At 41.0% G+C, this 20,364-nt stretch overlaps 1 protein-coding gene across 4 annotated transcripts in view; it reads left to right on the top strand.

The window, feature by feature from the left end:
- Window positions 1-20,364, top strand: part of FGD3 (FYVE, RhoGEF and PH domain containing 3) — a 115,436-nt gene that overhangs the window by 36,044 nt on the left and 59,028 nt on the right. The window contains exon 1 of one of the 4 annotated variants that reach the window (XM_075053567.1): window positions 18,782-18,865. The exons of the other annotated variants lie outside the window; for them this stretch is intronic. The gene's annotated coding sequence lies outside the window, so the exon portion shown is untranslated. Of the gene's footprint in view, window positions 1-18,781; window positions 18,866-20,364 lie in introns of those variants that run through there. 4 annotated transcript variants of the gene reach the window in all.

The following is a 20,364-nucleotide window of genomic DNA, read 5'->3' as shown; positions in this document are numbered from 1 at the left end:
CATGCCATTAGGCAAAAATAATTGAGACCCAGTGCTTCTGCGTACTGGCCAGCTGAGTTGCTGTAAACTGTCTCATTCCCAGGGTTCTGCAGAGCACAGGACCTGTCAGGATAGCTGACTTGTCTGTTGTACCATGGTAGGAGCCGTCTCGGAGGCCAGTTCTGCTTCCTGCTGCCTCTGATCTTGCTGGCTTCCACCCAAAGCGCAGCCTGCTTTCACACCACTTCCCCAGGCATGGGATGAGCTGAATCAATTCAGAGTTGGGTCAATTTATTGACCTGACAAAAGCCTTCTAACCAAGAATAATATAGTGTCTGTGGTTGGGGGAGCAGGGCCGGAGGAGTCCTTCAGTTGGAGGAGGTTAAATGTAGTATAAAACTGCACCATTAGTCCCACCATCTGTATCTTGCACCCGTGTTAAGTTCTGCCCTTCAGCACAGGATTTACCATTTCTTTCTGCTACTGTTTGGTCTGGTTTGCTAAAATGTTCTTTTTGGGAAGTGTTGCTGTGAGAAGCAGAATGAATGGCAATGGCCATTAACTTGATATACTAGCATGGAAATAGATATGACACACAGAGCTGAGCCTGCGAGATGTTGAGTTTCCCTTCCAAAGGAGCTGCCCAGTGCTCTTGTCTTCCTTCTGAGCAGTCTGGATGGAGAAATACGAAGGGCTTCAGGACTGGGCCCTTAAAGAGTTAAATGCACAGAAGTACTAATCGGTGAACATTTAGGTCATGGAGGACTGAGACTGGAGAAAGACTGACAATTACTGACAGCTGGTGGTTTTTAAGTTGGTAATAGAGAGACTGGAGAATATCTTATATCTAGTATTTTGAGTTTCTAATTGTACTTTCTGTTGCGTTTGTGTTCTTCATTGCATTTCTGTTGCTTTGCAAGAGGTGAGGTGTGCAATGGGTCTCTAAATGGGCTTTCTAGAACCGTTACTTGTGTCTTTCATCATGTCTTACAGCCCTAGTTGGAGCTGACTTCCTAATAATAGTAGAAGTTTTGAAGATTTGTCGTCTTTTCTGAGGCAATGCTTACAAAATTCAGTGTCTTACTGACTTTCTGCAGGGCTCTGACCCATAAACCACTTCTCAACCGTATGGGTAGTCCCAGCTTTGAAAACTGTGGATGAGTGTTTGCACAGTATGTGTAGTAACTGTAGTCCTGTGAGCAGTCCCCCTGAAATCCATGGGGTTGCTCACACACCTTGGCCATGTCCACATTCAGGCTTGAAAAACTTTAATTTAGCATCCTGGGTAAGGTCTGCACGAGTCAGGTCTGGTCCGTCGTGTCCTCTCCCTGCTCTGGGCCAGACGCACCCCAGAAGCTTGGTCTGACGGTGCTTGCCTGCAGCTGTACCTGTGTGAAGCGGTTCTTCTCAGGGAGACTTTCATCCAAGCACAGCTATGCTAATATGGCTGGAAAAGAAAAGAAGGTGGATTAGCACAGAATTTTTAATAGTGTTGTGAGAAGGGCTGGGTGTCAGTGGTTTGGAGAAGAATCCACTGAATGAAGCTTACTGAAAATGCTATGTTAATAGGACTTCTTTTCTGTTATGGTTGGTGTCTGTATTTACATGGGAAAAGGAGAGTGAGAATGAGTAAGGGAACACTGAAACACTTGCTGCTGTGGCAAAAAAGTGACTGTGTTTCCGAAACGGTAAGATTCGGGTTTGGAAATAGGTTTATTTCATGCCTTTGGTCATGGTGCTAGAATTTGTAAATTCTCAGTCAGCGGAAATAACTCCCAGTAATTAATTTTTTTTTCTTATCACTGGACTTGGTGTTTCTGGTTATTTTTTTGTCTGCTTTAGGAGTGGATTATCTGTATTTTGGAATGAATTGGGGTTTTTGCTTGGCATTGCTGAGAATTGCTCAAACTACACTATTATCAATGTTCGTAGGAAATGAAAAGCAACTTTGTTGTAGGTATAAACCTTGAGTAGCCCCCACATCCCTGCACTCATGATATAAAGGTAACTCTAAAATGTCAAGGAAAGACAGGCAAACGTTCCCATTAATATGGTATTTTCTCCTTGTTTCTTTTATTTCCAGGGAAGTGGAACTACATGCTTTTTTCAACTTTAAGATAAAAATAGATAGGATATACTTTGCTGTATGCAATGGAACTGTCATGTTTTCCTACTTTCATAATAATTTTGTTTGGCAATGATTTTTAGCATGGGTAGATCAAGGCAGGGACATTGCTGGTTAGATTAAATGGTAGCATCTTTGCAATTGAGAGAGACAAAACGTTCACAAGATTCAAATGTAGCTGTATCTAGTGCTCTTGGAACAAAGAGATTTGAGAGAGTATCTGTAACCTTGATTTGAAAGATTGTTCTCTCTTTTACATGAAAATTAGTCATTTCTACCGTATGCATCTTCTGAGCAGCAGTGTCTTGTGCCTGTTCTGAGCAGGGTATTCTGATGGCAACGTTTCATTAACTTTTTCCTATTATTATTTTAAAAAAGTAGAAATTGAATCTGACAGTCTGGCACCCTGGTGTATTCAGCTGACAGCTAAATTACCTAACTGATACATCCTCATTTATTCCTGCACTTGTCCCATGTTGTATGCCCGAAGTAGAGCAGTTTGGATGAATGTTCATTTTTATGATGAGGTAAGGTGAGAGAAGACTTAAGAGAATATTTCAAAGGAGGGAAAATCCTGGGTTTTCTTCTTCATCCTTATGTACTTGGAAACCGACTGAAGAGCTCTCTCAAATAGTATGTGAATCTGTTTATTAAATTAATGTGAAATGGGTTTATTTCTAAGCCACTTAATTAAACCTAGGGGGACATTCAAGTCTTTCAGGCTACGCATTTGCTGCCAGTTTGAAGCATGCCCAGAGAGAAGGGATGAACTCTGTGGGGTCAGGCAGCAATGCGGTACGCTGGGTGGTTTGGGTCAGAGTGCTAGCAGGTAAGTGGGGGGGAGAAAGTTGTCTTGACCTTAAAGAGAAAAAATAATTGAAAAAGGTCAGAAGAAAAGCGTTGAAGAAAATGAAGCTATGCATACCAGGAACTTTCTACAGACACATTTTCTGCTTAAAACAGTGGTGTCCAACATTGGTTTACCTGTTACTGAATGGGGCAAATAGAGGAAAAACAGTACAATGTGCTTTCTTCATTGACTTCAGCTTCATTTAAAAAAAAAATATTTTTCTACTACATCAAGTTGTCTCCATGGTGCTGCTTGTGGTTTTAAGGAATTATTAAGAATAAGTGATTGAGAACCTACATTTAAAGTTTCCATCCTTGCATAATTTGTATTGTGTTTATGGATCAAAAACCACAGTTCCATGGACAAAAAGATAGTTGTGCTGTGCAAATTAACAGTTGTCCTGCTGAAAGCAATGGCAACTGCCCTCCTACCCCCATTCCCATGATCTATGGCGTGTACCCGTATGGTGTGTTTGGAGCTCAACTTAGGAAAGCAGAGAAAAGGAAAGTGAGGACCAAGAACACAAGTTTAACATGTCACTGACTTATCAACATGGTATCAATGGCTTCAGCGGTGAGGCAAAAAGAAGACATTACATCTACTGGTGGGAGAACAATTCCTCTGATGGGTATGGACAGATCCATTGCTACATGTAAAGTAGCTCCCAGTAATACTGTAAATCAGTAATTAGGGGAAAAAATAGGAGTATATTCAATATGTGAAATGTGGTAGATGTGACCATCATCTCTCTTTAATGTAGAGGAAGTTTGCTATCAACAAAAGGAGTATCTTAGACAGGAGCTGCAGTAGTTGAAGTGTTTTTCCACTAGCAGGGCTAGCTAGTAGTTATTACAGGGCTACTGGCTGCAAATTGCATGATTGCGTTAGCCCCAAACGGCTTCCGTGCTGCCAGATCTGCTGAGTTTATGGGTTAAAATTTTGACGAGGGAAGTCAAAACATAGGAAGAATTCAGATATATCTTTTGGAGAGATGAGTTAGAAATACCTTTGCTGCAGGTTTACTTGTAGTAATAATAGTAACAATGAGAAGTCAACTGATATGAGTGAATGGCCTAATGATAGCTACCTAAGGATACCAGATTTCATATAGTTTCATTAAGCCCTGGGGGATCCAGCTCCCTTCATAATCAGTTTTCCACATTTCTCAACACAGCTATGCATAATGTAGGCAACTGGGTTTTGCAAATCAGTACTGTTGTTTCATGCAATGATAAAATATTGGTTTCTTGTTCCTCCTTCACCGATCATACCACTATTAATACTTTCTTTGGTAGTATAGATTACATTCCTTTCAAGCTTGGTAATTACATCGTCTTCAATGTGCAGCAAAATTTAAGCCATTGTCCACCCGGTGTGGACTGTCTGCTGATGAATAGCTGCATTCTCTGGTACTCAAACTCGCTCCAATTCATCTGTGAAGAATTGGATTTTGGATGTTAATTATCCAGACAAATCAGCAATTGGTTTAAAGCATTGTTAAGGACAAAGCAAAGAATAAATAGCTTCTGCAAAATATGGCATTGTGGATGGTACTGATACTATCTGCTATAATTTGTCTGTCTACCTTTGAAAGCACTGTGCAGAAAGATGAGCTTAGCTTTTTGGGATAATTACCCATAGTGAATATGCATACTAGCCTATTTCTTCCTTGATATTAAAAGACAAAAGAAAAATTCATCATGTGCTTCTGTAAAAATAAACAAACAAAACCAAGCTAATTAAAACTTGGCCTGAATCTTGCAGTCCTTCTCAAAAGTGTCACTGATTTCAGTATTTGTGTACATGGTTTTGTGCTATACAAGGAAATGTTGGCAAGGTGGGAAGTGGGTGCTCAGAACTGTGCTGAAGTAAACTGCATGTTGGAACAAGTTTGGGAGTTGATTATGTCAGATTGGGGGGACGGCTGTGTATATATACATATGCACACACAGTATTTAAGCTACAGTAACAACAGCAATGAATACAGCACACAGATTTATTCTGACTGTGAGAAAGGACACGAATGCACATATAAAATAGGGTTTTGACCTTATAAATGCCATGCTTTGCTGCTTCATAGCTAATAAATAAAGTCTCACTTGAGACATTTTCTACATCATAAATTCAAAAGTTTGTTCATCTAAGAAATGCATGTTGAACATTTGTGTGACACATGCAAGATCTTTCAACCAATTTTACCATTACCCTTTATTGTTTAATAGCCAAAGATCAGGCCCTGAATTACTTAGGAATACCTTTCTTTCAAGCCATCTTGCTGCCCATGTTGTCTTGCTTAATCTGATCTGCCCCCCTATCGAAGTACCTACAAAGTGAAGTGGATTTAGAAATAGTGAAGTGTTGATTCTCTTTTGATTGTGGATGAGTGCTGCTTGTGGGAGTTTTATTTTTCCTAATGAGACTTCCCTCTGTTAAGTTCTTGAAAGAAGTTCTCATTTTTATTGAAAAACAGAACATTTGAAAAATCTCCAGGAATGACTTCCACCCCTCCTTCCCAATTTTAACTTCTTAGTCAGGTGAGGAAAGAGGATTAAACGCGGCTTCTGCAGTGCAAGATACAGAATCCTTTTGTGCTGTTAGACCTTGGATCTGTTCTCAGGTAGCCTGAAAATGTTAATTGAATTGAAGTAGTTAAGGGAACAGTACTGGCCTTTGATATGCTCCTATTGAAGTTTGGGGGTTTTGGGGTTTTTTTCTGTTCTTTTTTCATTTCTCCTCAATTAAGGAATGTGCTAAATCAAAATAAGAATTTTAACCTTTTAAGTATCCAGGAATACAACTGCTTGTGATCAAATTATGACAGAATAGTAAGTTATGATCTATCAGCTCAGATCCTAAGTGGTTAAAGTGCGAGCTCTTAGCGTGCCCCAAGTTAGAGATAAAATGTGTCAGTTTGAGGTTTCTTGTTCTCTGTGATCACACAGGCGATGAGGGCGCAGGTCTTCTGAGGAGGCGGTAGTTAAGTTACTGCTAAGCGGCCGTATCTGGGGGCGTCGAGTTAATCTGAGTTATGCTGGTGCTGCATCCCTCCCGCCTAGAGTCTGGGTCGGAGGGGGAAGGCAGACAGTTGTTTTTCTTGGTGTTAAATGTTTACAAGCATTTCTTCCCATTGCTTGCCGACTTCTGGAGTGCTTATTGCTGATCCATCTTATGATGCAATGTCGGATGGAATATGGATTTGAACCTAATGAAAATGGAATAAAAAAATTATCTTTACTGCTCAATAGCTGGTACCACACTGGGGTGACTGTCTGCATCTCTGTGAAATGGTGCAAAGTGCCACCCATAGGCAAATCAAAATACTAATTTCTACAGCCATCTTGCAAGAGAAAATAAAGGCCATCAAGGAAGGTTAAATGGGAGCAGAGTATTTCATATTGTTGCTGCTTCTTACCTATTAGTGCCCCTCAGTCGCAAGTTGACTTTCCTTCTCCTCAATTTGATAACCTGTTATAACTTGCCATTATTAATTGTTTGACCTCGTGGCTGTCATTGTAGTGTCTGAGTGTTTCCAACGCATCATCTGCTTATTCCAGAGAGTTCCCAACTTTGTGGTCTCTTTCCTTCATCAAACAAGGAAAAATTAGACACGGGGAGGGGGGATTGACCTTCAATTCAAGGTAGAATAAATTTCTAGACCTCTTCACTCCAAATTCTCCCTGCCATTACTCCTGATCACAAGGAGGACCACGCAGCTGAGTGCTTTCTCTGTGGATCTGTTCTTCCCTCCCCAACACAGCCCAAGCTCTTTGTGTTGCACAGTGAGTCAAATACGGTAGGAATGAGTGTCCTGACTGTGTCCTCCCTGCTTGCTGCTGCAAATATGCTGAAGGGATGGGTTGCAATGTGTACACAGTGTGTTTGGGCTTGCTCAAAAAGGCTTATGCAAGTTCTGCTCATACAGCTTTGCTCTGTCCTAGCAGATTTTAATTCCCAAGGGCAGGGCTTTCCAGTTTTTTATCTGTCTGTAAAATGTCATTGAACATCTATGGTGTGGTGTAAATAATAATGGTAATGATGGTCTTGCAATGTGGTATATTTCCCTGGGGAGAGCAGAGACTCCTGCCCCACTGTTCCTGGTCCCTGACGCCCAGATGGTGGTGACTCTTAATAGACTTGTTTGCATCCTCTTTGAACGCTGAAACTACTTGATTTGGCAGCCTTTGCCACTTCATGTGCAGTCATTATAAATGCTGCAATCTGCCTTTCAGGTGATTTTTTTGTGTTTAAAAATGATTTTTGTTTTCAAATGCCAAAGCCCAGTAATTTTAACTTAATATTATTATCTGTATTTCCAACAGATCGCTGAGTGGATTGGAATTCTATGCTGTTAAATGTAATTACTATTTAAGTTCTGTGTTCAAAGAAACTAATGTATTGTTATGGCTCTAGCTTTTATATTTGTAATTCTGAAAGTATTTTGAAATAAAATATATCTTACTGTGTAGAAGAATGAGGAACCCCAGCATATAATATAGTGTAGAATATATGATAAATTGAATTTTAGTTTATATGAAAAATTTCATATAGTTTTCATGGCTAGAATGAATTATTTGATTTAACTGTAATCTAACCATTGTAATTCCATTGTCAAATGTGAACTGAAATATTTGGGGAACATCTCTGGTTGGGTCACTTATTTTGAAAACTGCACGTACTTTGTGTATGCTATGCGCTCTGACATTCAAATATTATTTAATGGTTTTAAATGCCATGTACAGAATTCTAAGATTAAAATATGTATTGGGTGTCCACTAAATTAAACTTGTCAATGCAAAAAGAACCAATCATTAACACACCTGATGTTTGTCACACTTAAACCAGTCACGCTTTTCTTTTATCAGATGCATCTATTTGTTTCAGGAAATGGAAGATTAATGCAGTATTCCTCAGCTGTACATCTTGTGCTCTATGCCTTTGTTTTAACATAAACCTGTTGCAAGGCACATTGCCTTTTTGTGCATCTGAGATTCCAAAACTGGCTGCTTTGTGGGGAGGAAGAAGTACCTGTTCAGTCAAGGAATGCTTTTCCTAGATACCTGGTTAGGAAAATAAGGCCGTAGAAGTTGCATTCTCGTATCTAGCCAGGCGGAGAAGGTGCACCACAGTTAGAAAGAAGAAACCCGCTCTGATCTGCGACCAGGAAATCGGAGAGATTAACTAGAATTTTTTCCATTTGTCTTTAGGTTTATTCGGGTTGTTTTGTCTGCAATCATGCACCTTGGAGTGAACAAAATATAGGATTCTTCCTCATCATTAGGGCAAATGAGCTTTTAAATTAAAAACCACCTCTAAGCAATTATTTTGCTTGACAGTTATGGTTTTTCCTCTGGCACAGTCCATAATATCCAAAATCTGACCAGAGTTTTTTCCATTTTGAGAGCACAGCTTCAGCTAAAGGAACCTGGAGATGAGGGTTGGTCGCGCTGAGCTTGTTCGTTTCTGCGGCGTGTCCGCAGGACGGCCGAGGGACAGAGGCAGGCGCGCCGAGGAGGGACAGCCGAGTGGCATGGCGTCCCGGTGGCCCTGGCAGAAGGAGGAGCAGCGGGGAGCGCTGGGCTGCGTGTGCTAGCAGTGCCTTGGCTTAACCCCAGAAATCGCCTGCGGCTGCAGTCTTCCTGTTGGGGTTACTCCGAAGAGAGCTGTCACTGCCTAACAAGAGAGGTGGGAAGATGTGGCTAATGCACTTTACATATATTTATGAATACCAGATTTGGATGGAGGGGGTGATGCCTAAGCTCTGAGTATCTCCTAATTAGCCCCAGTTTATTTATGAGCAGGGTAACATGACTTAAAGCACCTTCTAAGCGCTGACTTTGTTTGGTGTCATGTATTTGGGGGGGCGGGGGTTGCTGATCATATGCAAAAGCAGACCTCTAGTGCCACAAGTCAGTGGTGGGTAAGCGACTCTGCATGGCGAGTCGATGTCAGTCACTTGCGAAGTGGAGCAAGGTGGGCTGGAGGAAGCAAAAGGGCATAATCAGACTTTATTGCAATTTGTGTATGCATGTGCTTTGTCTTTTTTTTTTTTGAAGGGCTTGCAGTGCTTGCTGACACTGAGCAGTGTGCTGTCAAGGAAGCAGAAAGTGTACTAGGGAATCTGGAGATGTACTAGTACTGCTATTTTATTGTTTATTGACTGATGCTAACTCAGGTGCTCTCTTCAGGTGTAAAGGTATTGCTCTAAAAGGTGTCTCATTCTTCTCCTTGTGATGTGACATTTGCAGCAGTTAAGGCTAGCTGAAGCCAATATGCAATAATAGATCTGAAAAAACTCAAACCAAACCAAAAATCATTTCTCCATAACCCATTCTATGAAACTGATACAATTGTGATGATATAAATTATACTATCACCATTGATGATTGTAAGAGCTCAGAATTATTAGTTCATTACAAGAGTCATTCATTATCTGAAATAATCTTGTAATGATCTTATTTTTTTACTGTTTTTCTTCTACAATGAAAATTCTTTGTATTTTTCTTAATAACTTCTAAATTTCTGCGGTCACTTTTATTTTTAAAACCCTCCATTATTTCCAGTCATCCTTTCTCCTTAATAATGCAGCTTTGCCAGCAAACATATACTGTATGCATTAAGTATTCTCCATCAATAAAAGGACAATATGGAATAATGATGCAGAAATTTTATGAAAAACAGTAATTATTGAAACAGTGACTGCCAAACAGTACATGCTATTTTATGCAATATAATTTTAAACACAAATATTCAGATATGTTCTGTGCAAGTAACATGGTTTATTATTATCCTTATTAGCTATACATTTTTATTTTAAAATGCTAGTTGCCAGTTACATTTCATGTAATGATAGACCAAACTCTTTCTTAGTTTATTTCAGGATTGAAAGCTTGCACCTAAGCAAGAGAAAATGTATACTATTTTCAAGTTATTAATTCAAATACATATTTTGGGTTAATGATCTGATTCTGAAATTGTTACCTGTTTATGTTCATCTTGAGCTTCAGATTTCTTCAAAATTTCTTTAAAGTCATTACTGGCAGAGTTGTAATGCAATTTTGAGATGAAGTATGATATGTTTTTTCTTTAGAATGAAGATTTAACAGTCAGTCACAAGGATTTTATTGTTTGTGATTTGTAACTGTTGTCCCAAATAACCACCTAGGTGCTTACAAAATGTCCTTGTTTTCACATCCTGTAGTCACTGATTTGATGAAAGTGCAATTATAGATAACAGGAGAGATTAAATGGTTGCTACAGATACAATAAATTAACTGGAGTTTTGTTGGAAAACTAATAATAGTTCCTTTTACTGCAGCTTTTTTCTGTGGTCTGTGTTACAGGCCTTTGAGCTGGTGTTACTTTCTTTGGAGCTTGCCAGGCTGAAATAAATATAAAGGATGCTTTATATTATCCTGCGTCCGCTCTGGGATCCAAAATGCTGGAGCCGGTTCAGTAGTTTTCAGTCTCTTCTAATTTATTTATCTGTGCGTTGTTTCTGCAGAACACCTTTAACCTTTCCAGGTTCTTTTTCTTGTTCTCGCTTTAGTCCTTAGAGACTGTGGATCACAGAGTGAAGAAGCATTGATCTAGGCTAAGGAGATGTTAGTGCAAGGGAAACGATACTTTGCTCTCAGTTCCTCCATCTGCACAGCATAGAATATGCTTGCGTATCCCCTTGGAGTTGGAAGCATGGAGTTTGACATTGGGAGCACCAGGCGTAAAGCACCTGTGGAATAACCTGGCAGGTTTGTATCTGCTGCATGAGTCCCTGGTGGAAGCAGTGTGCAAAGCCTGAGGCTGCGCAGACGGTGGTAAGGATTGTGTTTTCTAGTTAGCTGAGAAACCAGTACCGTGTAGCATGGACCTTTGGTCATCACTGTAGGCTGCCCAGAGGCTCCAAAAAGTGGTATCTGTGCTCTCTGGCTGGACCACTCTGAGGCTTCTGCTGCGATGGCTTTGCAGTAGCCATGTGGGATTGCTTTGTTAGAAGTAAAGGCATGAGGAAGTGGCATAGAACTAAGGATGCTTTTGCTTTTAGCCTCTCAGTGCTGTACAGGCTTTTAAAGGCTTGTCTAAGCTGCGATTATTGTTGTGGCCCCATGCAGCGCTCGGTCTTCCAGTATGCAGCAGAGCGTACCGCAGTGACCTGTCTGCTCCTCTCCAGTTCCTGCCCATGTTCAACCTCAGCAGACAGAAATAAACCGTTTTCTTCTAACTCCTTTCTCAATAAGGTGCTTCTTTCTTGAGAAAGAACAATTTACATTGTTCTTTCATTACTTTTGTATCAAATAGGAAAAAAAAGTTTTCTTTTATCATTACAAATGTCATACCGTTCGTTATATATGTGTCCATCCCTGGAGATAGTCAAACAAGATCCTGAGCAACCTGCTCTGCGTGACCCTGCTTTGAGCAGAGGGGTTGGACTGGACAATCGCCAGAAGCCCCTTCCACCCTCAAACACTCTGCAGCTTGGTCATTTTCTGTAAAGGCAGTAAACTGCAAGGAGGGAGTTACCAAGCAGCACTAAGAGCTGAAGTATATTCTCCTTTAATGATTATTGTGAACTGCTGGAAATACGCTATTGTGAAATTGTTCTGTATTTTGCAATGTGCAGCTCTGCTACCAAAATAGTGCATCAGTGTAAAAATACTCATTACACTTTTCAATAATGGAGTTGAATTTTCTTAAACTTCTGCAGTATGGAGTGACAGGACATTGTGGTAACACAGAAGCTAGTTCTCCCCTGCAAAACTCAGTTCCGTAGCAAAAAAAACCTGAGCTCAGTTTTACCTACTTTTATTTAGTACCTAAATAGACTTTTAAATGAGCAGAGGCTAATTATTGGTTTATTAAAACTAATAAAACAATTCAAGATTAGGAAAGAATGTCAGTTGTTGGGGATGCTGTTGGAGATGCATGGTATTGTCATAAAATCTTAAGCGAAGGATAATTTTTACTCTCCTTACTGGTTAAATGAGAGTTTACTCATTGTAGTATGTGCCATTAAGAAGATTCACAAGCACATCAACTGAGCAGTGTGAGAGAGTCTTGCATGGTGCTTTTGTCATTACCAAACAAATTTAATAAACTTCTAGTAAAAGGAGGAATGAAGCACATGAAGCCTTTTTTTTATGACACAGTTTTAAATGAAAGCTGGAATCTTGCTTATAGGGACTAGCATCTGGCTGTTTCTCACCTTTGTGTAGAATAGTCTTTTAAATCACTGGAAGGTGGGCAATCTAATGCTTTTCCCTCTTTTTTTTTTTTTTTCCTTCCCCCTTTTTTTCCCCTTCCCTTGCCACCATATAAACAATTCTGGGAATTGCAGATCTGGCATCTTCCTCTTTGTTCTTGGGAGAAAAACCCCAAGACAGTAAATCACCCAGATGCAGGTAATCTGAAATGAACAAATTGAAATGGCTTTGGCTGGGATAATTTGTTTGTGTCTAACTGGTATAAAATCTCTTTAGGTTTTTACAGTAATGGATTGCTCTGGTGTTATGATTCCTGTGTTAAAGCAGTACAGATGTGAAGTCCCAGGAGTGTTATTAGCTTGAAATATGTTCTTTGATTTGCATAATCAGTGTAATTATAAATCAGAACTCTTTCATCATAATGAAAAACCTGTTACCTGTCAAGGGAAAAAAAAAAAAAAAGAAAGCTCTTTGCTTATCTAAGAGGAAAGTCTCAAGAATGCTGAATAATGGTTCTGCCTGCATCCCTTCATCGGGGGTCCAGCGTGTGCATCTTCTCAGAGGAGAGGCCGCGTTGCAGGTGTCTGGCATCAGTGAGGGCTCTGAGGTTGTCCGATAGTCAAAATAATAGCTTTAACTTAGGAAATCTGTGGTGCAAATGCATTTTTAGTTGCAGCTATGTACTGCACTTCACCCTCAGTGGCCTTTCAGCTGGTATCTGAGGACACTGTGTATAGGAATCAAAGACAGTTTTGTACAGGGTGTTCCCTTCTGGGTGACCAGGGGTGGTCCCTGGGTAAGCATCCTCGTGTTGTGCAAGAAACATCCAGGCTAAATCTGGAGACCAGAGCTAAACTGAGTTAATAACCAGAAAGAGATGGGATGAGAAGCAAGTTTGGACTGTGAAGAGGAAGAGAGAGGGAAAGATAAGTTGAAACACGGCTGCTCTGTGGCAGGACACCACAGTGGTGGTATGCAGGACTCAACTGTGCGGCAGAGAAATGCCCCTTCTTGTCACCTTGCTAGAATGAGAAGTATGATGGTAAAATTATGATGAGGAATGCTTGTCTGTCAATAAGACTTCCATATAGAGTGTTCTAGTCTGTGTCAAGTGCTTACCTTAATTTTTTTCTTCAGGCATGTTGTCTGCCCAATACTGTGTAATACCACTACACTTTTTCGTAATAAGAAATCAGGAATAAATTAAGGAGAAGGGAGCATTATCTTCCATCTTCAATTAATCTTTTTGCAAAAGAGAAAAACAAAGCAAAACAAGGTTTTGTGAATTAATGAATTCTGGGTTTTGCTATAATTGTGGTGAAATATTTGAATGAAAATCTAGTTCTTCTTCCCTCTTCTAAATTAGTTATCTGCAACAACTTAAGCTGGATTCTTGATATCTGGACCTTGCCTGCTGCAGGAATGTCCTGGTTTCAGCTGGGATAGAGTTAATTTTCTTCCTAGTAGCTGGTATAATGTTACGTTTTGGATTTAGTATGAGGAGAATGTTGATAACCCACTGATGTTTTTAGTTGTTGCTAAGTAGTGTTTATACCGAGTCAAGGATTTTTCAGCTTCTCATGCCCAGCCAGCAAGAAGGCTGGAGGGGCACAAGAAGTTGTGAGGGGACACAGCTAGGGCAGCTGACCCAGACTGGCTAAAGGGGTATTCCAGACCGTGTGACGTCATGCCCAGTATATAAACTGGAGGGAGTTGGCTGGGGGAGATCACTGCTCGGGAACTAACTGGGCATCGGTCAGCGAGTGGTGAGCAATTGCATTGTGCATCACTTGTCTTTCTTGGGTTACATTTCACTCTCTTTTTGTTATCTTCATTATTATTATTATTATATTTTAATTTTTATTTCAATTATTAAACTGTTCTTACGTCAACCCATGAGTTTTACTTGTTTTCGATTCTCCTTCCCATCCTGCTAGGGGCGGGTGGGAGGAGTGAGCAAGCGGCTGCGTGGTGCTTAGTTGCCGGCTGGGATTAAACCACAACAAGGAATTAAGTCTGAAATCTAGTGCTGAAGTTAAACAGGTTGCTTTGCACTTCCAAATGCAAAAACAAGACAAGACTTGTATGCACCACAGAGATGCATCTGGCTGCTCTTCTCTTCTCGCCCACCTTTCTGTGGTAGAGGAATGCCGTTTGACATCCCTGCGTGATGGCCGAATCTCCTGATGTGCGCTGTGAGCAGTTACTGGCAGGGCTTTTGTCACCTGCAATGTCAGGCTGGCTGACATCTGCCCCAGGCTACTTCTCCTTTACTTTGTCACTTATTATGCCACAATCTTTATACATCATTTAACCTGCTTTCCTTACTAGATGGAAGAGTCTCGGGGGCTTTTTTCTTCTACCTTTGATCTTGGTGTCACAGAAGGTTACTGTGCTTATTATTTTAGCCGCCTAATTCAGTTATGCCATTTGGGGGGAAAAGTCAGCTAAATGCTTCCTCCAGAAGAATGAGTTTTTCATAGCCTGTCCACTTTACTTTGTTAAATCATAAAACTTCATAACTCTGTCTTCCAGTGATGGAGATTCAATGTTCAGTATCCCCCAACGTTTACTCTCTGTATGCCTATATGAAAAGTAGGCTAAGTGTAAATTTCGAGAAAACTATAGCTACATTCAAGAATTGACTTCCCTGTGAATAGTCTCCAACACTAGAGTGAGAGATTAAACATGTTTTTTTAAATTGAAAATCTGTTTCCTGCATCCCTTGCATGAATGTCACTGGAGGCTTGAAATTATATTGTCAAAGTTTGGGACCAGATCTGGTAAGACGCATCCACATTCTGAGATGTGATAGAAATGCTGTTGCATTGGAAAGGTTACTGGCGGGCACCTGTGTCGGAGTCAGCTGTGGAGATGAAAGCTAAGGGCAGACTGATATTCCCTGGAGGGGTACAAAATACAAGCAAAATAAGGAAGAATTACTTTGGTACAGGTTTGTCAGAAAATAGCAAGAAAGAGCTTGAGAGTTGCCGTTTGGATAATGTAGAGAAGCACACATTGTAAGGTTGGCATCGGTCAGGTCATTGTGTAGTTCATTGTTATGGCTCAGATAGCAGTGTTATGGGTACAGGAACAGAAATCAGAGCTAGAAATTAAAATATTTGTATGAAGCCACAAGAAGCAGCACACATAACTACTTAAAAAAAGCCCCCAAACCCCCCAAAATCCATCAGCCCCCACCTAAACTCCAGCCGAGTTTAAATTAAATTCACTTAGAAGTTTATTAGCCAAGCGATAATTACATGTGGAGTTTTCCACTCTCGGGACTTGCATCCATCCAGTGCTTGCGTAATGGTGGTGCACAGTTAGAAGCTGCTTCCTCATGGTCCCTTGTCCTCTGAATGAGATGGGGTGAGGCTGGACGGTGTCCCTGGGGTGCCAGCCTGGAAGACCCAGGTGCCTTCCTATGGAGAGGTTTTGGTTCGACTCTGACGTTCAGGGCTGACTCTTGTGACCGAAGGGAGGTTGGGGCTGTGCAGCGTGGCCAGCCATGTCCTCAGTGTCCATGTGGATGTTAACAGAGGGCTCAGTTTGGTTTAAAAAGACAACAGCTTTTTTCTTCATGTCACTAATACCCTCAGGAGACTAAGGTAAGCGATTGCTGACTGCCACACCGCATCCTGTTTCATACAGCAAAAGAAAATATTTTTGTTTCCGGGCTTTAATGTGCCTATTGTTAGTTCTGATGGAGAATGTATTCTGTGGTGCTTTACTTTGGCTTCTTTCTCACTTTCCTTTTAAGTAAGCATATTTTTATTCTGTTCTCAGTATGGTTTTTTTGGTCACTACTTCCACTCCTACAGCTCCCTTGGAATTGCCAGGGTCAGGAGCTGGTCCTTACTCCCTTTAGCTGCTGGTTTTTTTCCTTTGCCTCATTTTTGGCAAGAATTGGCTTGGCAGCCTGCTATAAATTAATAGTAAAATAATAAATACCACTTTTTTGCTAGGGAAAAATGACCTTGCATACAGTTAATGCTAGATTGTGCCTTTTGTCCTGGAAATTAGTTTACATTTTCTCTGTTGGCGGCGAGTTGAGTTGATCCTGTATTACACCTCAGCAGATACTGTCCTTCCCACTTTGGTGGGAATATGGAATATCTGAACGGTCTTTTAAGAGTCCTTCTTTGTGTTGCCTGTGGGTGGTGTGGTGGCCAGTTGTATTCGGAACAATGTAAAAAGCCTAAAACTGGAAGTGAGTGCCTGCTTGCTTTTTTGTCTCTTTTTTTTTTTCCTTGCCGCAGTGAGAGGTTGTGTGTAATGACTTTCTAGCAGCAAGATTTCTAAGATGTGCTTGTGTTTCAGCCTTTTCTTTACCTTGTCATGTAATAGGTATAAAGATCTCTGCAGAATTTGGTTTACACACTTATGTTGCATAGTGCTGTAATACAGAATTACATGTGAAGCCCCTCATTTGTGTCGCTCAGAGACCTTCTCCTGACTGTTGTACATTACATAAATGTATATAAATTATATACATACAAATGTGGAGCAAACATTTAAGAATCACTTTTATAGCTGATTTTTTAATAGCAGTTTGCCATCTAACCCATGTCTAAAGGAGAAGCCCTAGTGACCAAGCTGCACTCAGCAATCCTGGGAGGTAAGAGAGCCCGTGCTGACACCTGCAGTCCTGCCTGCTGCCTTGAACTAACACTAGCAGCAGTGTTTCTTACTGGACAGATGTGGGTCTGGAGTGTGAGTTTTTTTAATTTACACGCAGGATAGAAAATGACTGTGCCGTAGTACCCTGTCCAGGCAGCGCTGAGTGGGACAAGAAGTGCTTTAGTGTTGTGAGGAAGGGGCTGATGTAGGTCCGTTGAAAAGCTAACTCATCAAATGAAATTCAACCAGATTAAAAGAATCATTAAAATTCTCTAATGATTTCTTTAAAGCAGTTACGGAGTAATCCCAGGCTGTGTGATCAAGTGTGCAATGTCCCAGAGGCAGAGGAGGGTTTGAGTGGCATTGCACAGGCACCTGGATTAGATGCTGTTCTGGATAGGATGGGGCAATAAAAACAAGACTGTAACGAGAGATATGGAGACTGCACTGAAATGAGCATCTTAAAACAAAGAAGCACTGGAAAGAGTTACAGATCAACAGTGAAACCTCAGCCCCCTCTAAAGACAGTAGTGAAATAGTCGGTGGTCAGAAAAATATCCTTCATTTCAGTGAAAGCTGTGTCGCTACCTCCGTTTGCAGCTCTCCAGCGTGAGCGTGCGGTATGGGTGTACTTGGGAGCTCACTACTAGGAGCAATACTCAGTAGAGGGACTGGCCTTTAGGACTGGTTTCAAGAAGAACAGAAAAAATCAGAGCTGAAAACTGATTTCTCGAGAATATGTCTGTTGTGATTCAGATGATGAGAGGCATAAGGTGTGTACTAGTGCCAGTAAAGCATAGTCTTGAATTATTTGGATTAGCATGCAGGAACTTGCTTTTAAAGAATCTGATGAGGTTAAAGGTGGGAAACCTTGATGCAAGTTTATGGAAGATACTAGGGTAATGATGATCAGTAGTGACCCTCAGGACACTATAGAAATGTCTGTTAAAGGAAGCATCGTCACCTAAGGCATTTAAAGGTAGTCAGAACAGAATAAAAGTACAGCACATCCCCAAATCCCAAATCCTAGCACTACAGGGATGGGGAAGCTACCAATCCTTCTTGTGCTTTATATGCACAAATTTGTCTATTTTAGCTATTTGGTTCTTTCTGTGAAAAATCATCTTTTATTCTGGATGTATTTCTGTGTTGCTGTAAGTGTGTTGAACTGAATTTACCAAATTTCTCACAGCCCTCCTCAGACTAAATGGTTTGGCGTGATTTGCAGGCTTTGTGTTTTTGTCGTAAGGACATAAACCAGCAGCGCTTCTGCAGCTCCCTGGGGACAGTGCTTGCTCTGAAATGAAGCATTTTATTCAAAAATTTTACATTTTGTTTCTTCCTTTATCATTTCCCATGGTAGGATTCTGCTGGGAGAACAGGAGGAGGGGGAGAAGGAGCATTGAAAATAATCAGGACTTTTGATGGAAATCTTTTAACCAGCTCCATTCCATGCCTGCTGAATTGCATTTCTTGTCACTTCTGAGGGTTGTTTCATAGCAGACTTGACGCCTTTACCTTCAGGAAGCTCTTTAGACACCCTGATCCAACCCTTTGGGGAAGAGTACATGTGGTTGCACTGGGACCCTTCATTTCCCAGAGGAGCTGTGAAGCAGTCTGAGAGATTGAATGCTGAGAACTGGGATTTTTTTGGTTTCCATGGCATGTCACTGCTGTTACTGACCAGTCTTGCATTAATATTGAACTGTATCTAAGCAGAAAGCTTTTTTAAAGATATCTAGCTTTCTCTTCTATTTCAGAAAGATTCAGGCACCTAAATCATCTGCATCCTGTGTATTGCATTTCAAATGCGTATGAAACTTAAAACCAAAGAGCTTTTTTCTGCAGACTCGCAGCAATCTCCTGTAACTTCTGCTCAGTAAAGCTCCTCCGCTCGTGTTTGCCACGTTTGTATTCTTTGAGTCACCTAACCACACTGGTGGTAGGAAGTGGGATGGGGGAGGTCAGTTCCTGTGAGCATGGCATTTTAAGCCATGAAATGAGAGCTGCAGCAGGAGCTGGTCTCCCTTATTTTTGGTTGTCTGATAGCTTAAGCAAATAAGAAAAAATGTGGGGATCTCTGCTTGAACACAAGTAAGTGATACACATCTCTTTTGATTTAGAGTTGCAATCCATGCCAGATTCTCTCTTGCTTTCGAACATAATGTTTTCTTGATTGTATCTGTTTCTGAAAGTTTATGGTGATAACTTTTCTGTCACTTTTTTTTGCTGAAGCTGACATTTTAGAATGCCAGAAAAATCGATGTCGTGTGAAATAACTGTTGCCAGTGTCATTGAACTGGGTTTGATAGAAGGGTATGTGTACAGCCCCAGTGCACGCTGCTTTACACCCCTGCTAGGGGGTCTTATGGGCCATGGGCAGGAGGAAGAGGTGAGTTTTTAAGTGGGTTCAAGGAAAATGCTGGAGCTAATGAAGCAGTGTAAGAGGGAAAAGAAGGCTTTGCTCCCTCCTGCTCAGCAGGAGAGGGTCGGGAGCTAGTCTAGTGCAGGGCAACGTGTGAAATTGGAGAGATGAGGAGAAACACAGGCTGTGGAGCTGCCAGTCGAGGACCACTCTAAGGGATGGTATTGGGTGCTTTGTAACTAACTGTAACAAGCAGGATAACGTTGTGCCATTACTAGAGCTGACACCACGAGATAAATTGCATTGCAGTGCGTGACAGGTAAGGCTATCGACACTGGGTTTTCCTACAGGGTAGTGAGTGCTGTAGCTTCTTTAAAGACGTCCTTACCCAGCTGTGTCTGTAACACAGCCTGAGCACGAAGGACAGGGTATTAGACCACTCGCCAGTTTCCTGCTGACACAAGGAAGACATAATCAGTGCCTTTTAATTTGTGTCAGAGTTCCTCCTAGCAGGGTTTTTTTTTAATTCAGATACATGTATTAACTCTGCCCTTGAAACCCTTTGCTTTCTAGCTGTAGGTTTCTGCCTTAAGAGCAGCTTCTCCTCCTTGAAAGGCTTTTACTAAGGAGGAAGGGATGAAGAGAGAGAACTTCACAATCAGTGACAGCATTAGGGAATGCCCAAGTGGATGTTTCAGTTGAAAATACGGGGATGCTTGAACTGGGCATCACGAAACCTGTTAGCAGAGGTTAGAGGTACATGGCGCATGCTCAGTTTGTAGCCAGACTTTGGAAAGAGCTAAGTTCCTGTTAAGATGTTTATTAAGATGATTAGGCACGGAAAAGTTTTCAAAATAAGCTTTACATGTTAACAGCTGAAGGTGGTGTTGGTGTTATTTTTAAATCTGGTCAGTTCTGGGCACATGCTTAGCTGTCCAGACTCCTGTTAGCTGCAGAAATGTCTTTTTACCATTGTATAGATTCTAGTTCATTTATCTTTGTGTATTTTCCTGCAGACAGGTTTTTAATCAGACTGGCGATGGTTGCTTATCCATTTGATGCGCATGAAGCATATTTCAAACCAGCATTAGAAATGGAGACACCACTACTGGATGCATTTCTGGATGCAACAGCCAGTTTCCATCTGGAACAATTTCACTTTTAGATGCTTGAAGAAAGATTAGAGAATTTTACCCATGCTTAGAGTTGGACCTTGTGGGTCACATTA

This window comes from Buteo buteo, chromosome 21 (genome assembly GCF_964188355.1).
Source record: "Buteo buteo chromosome 21, bButBut1.hap1.1, whole genome shotgun sequence".
In the NCBI taxonomy this organism is placed as follows: Eukaryota; Metazoa; Chordata; class Aves; order Accipitriformes; family Accipitridae; genus Buteo; species Buteo buteo.
The sequence above is the reverse complement of the archived record's forward strand: the minus strand, read 5'-3'. Positions and strand labels throughout refer to the sequence as shown.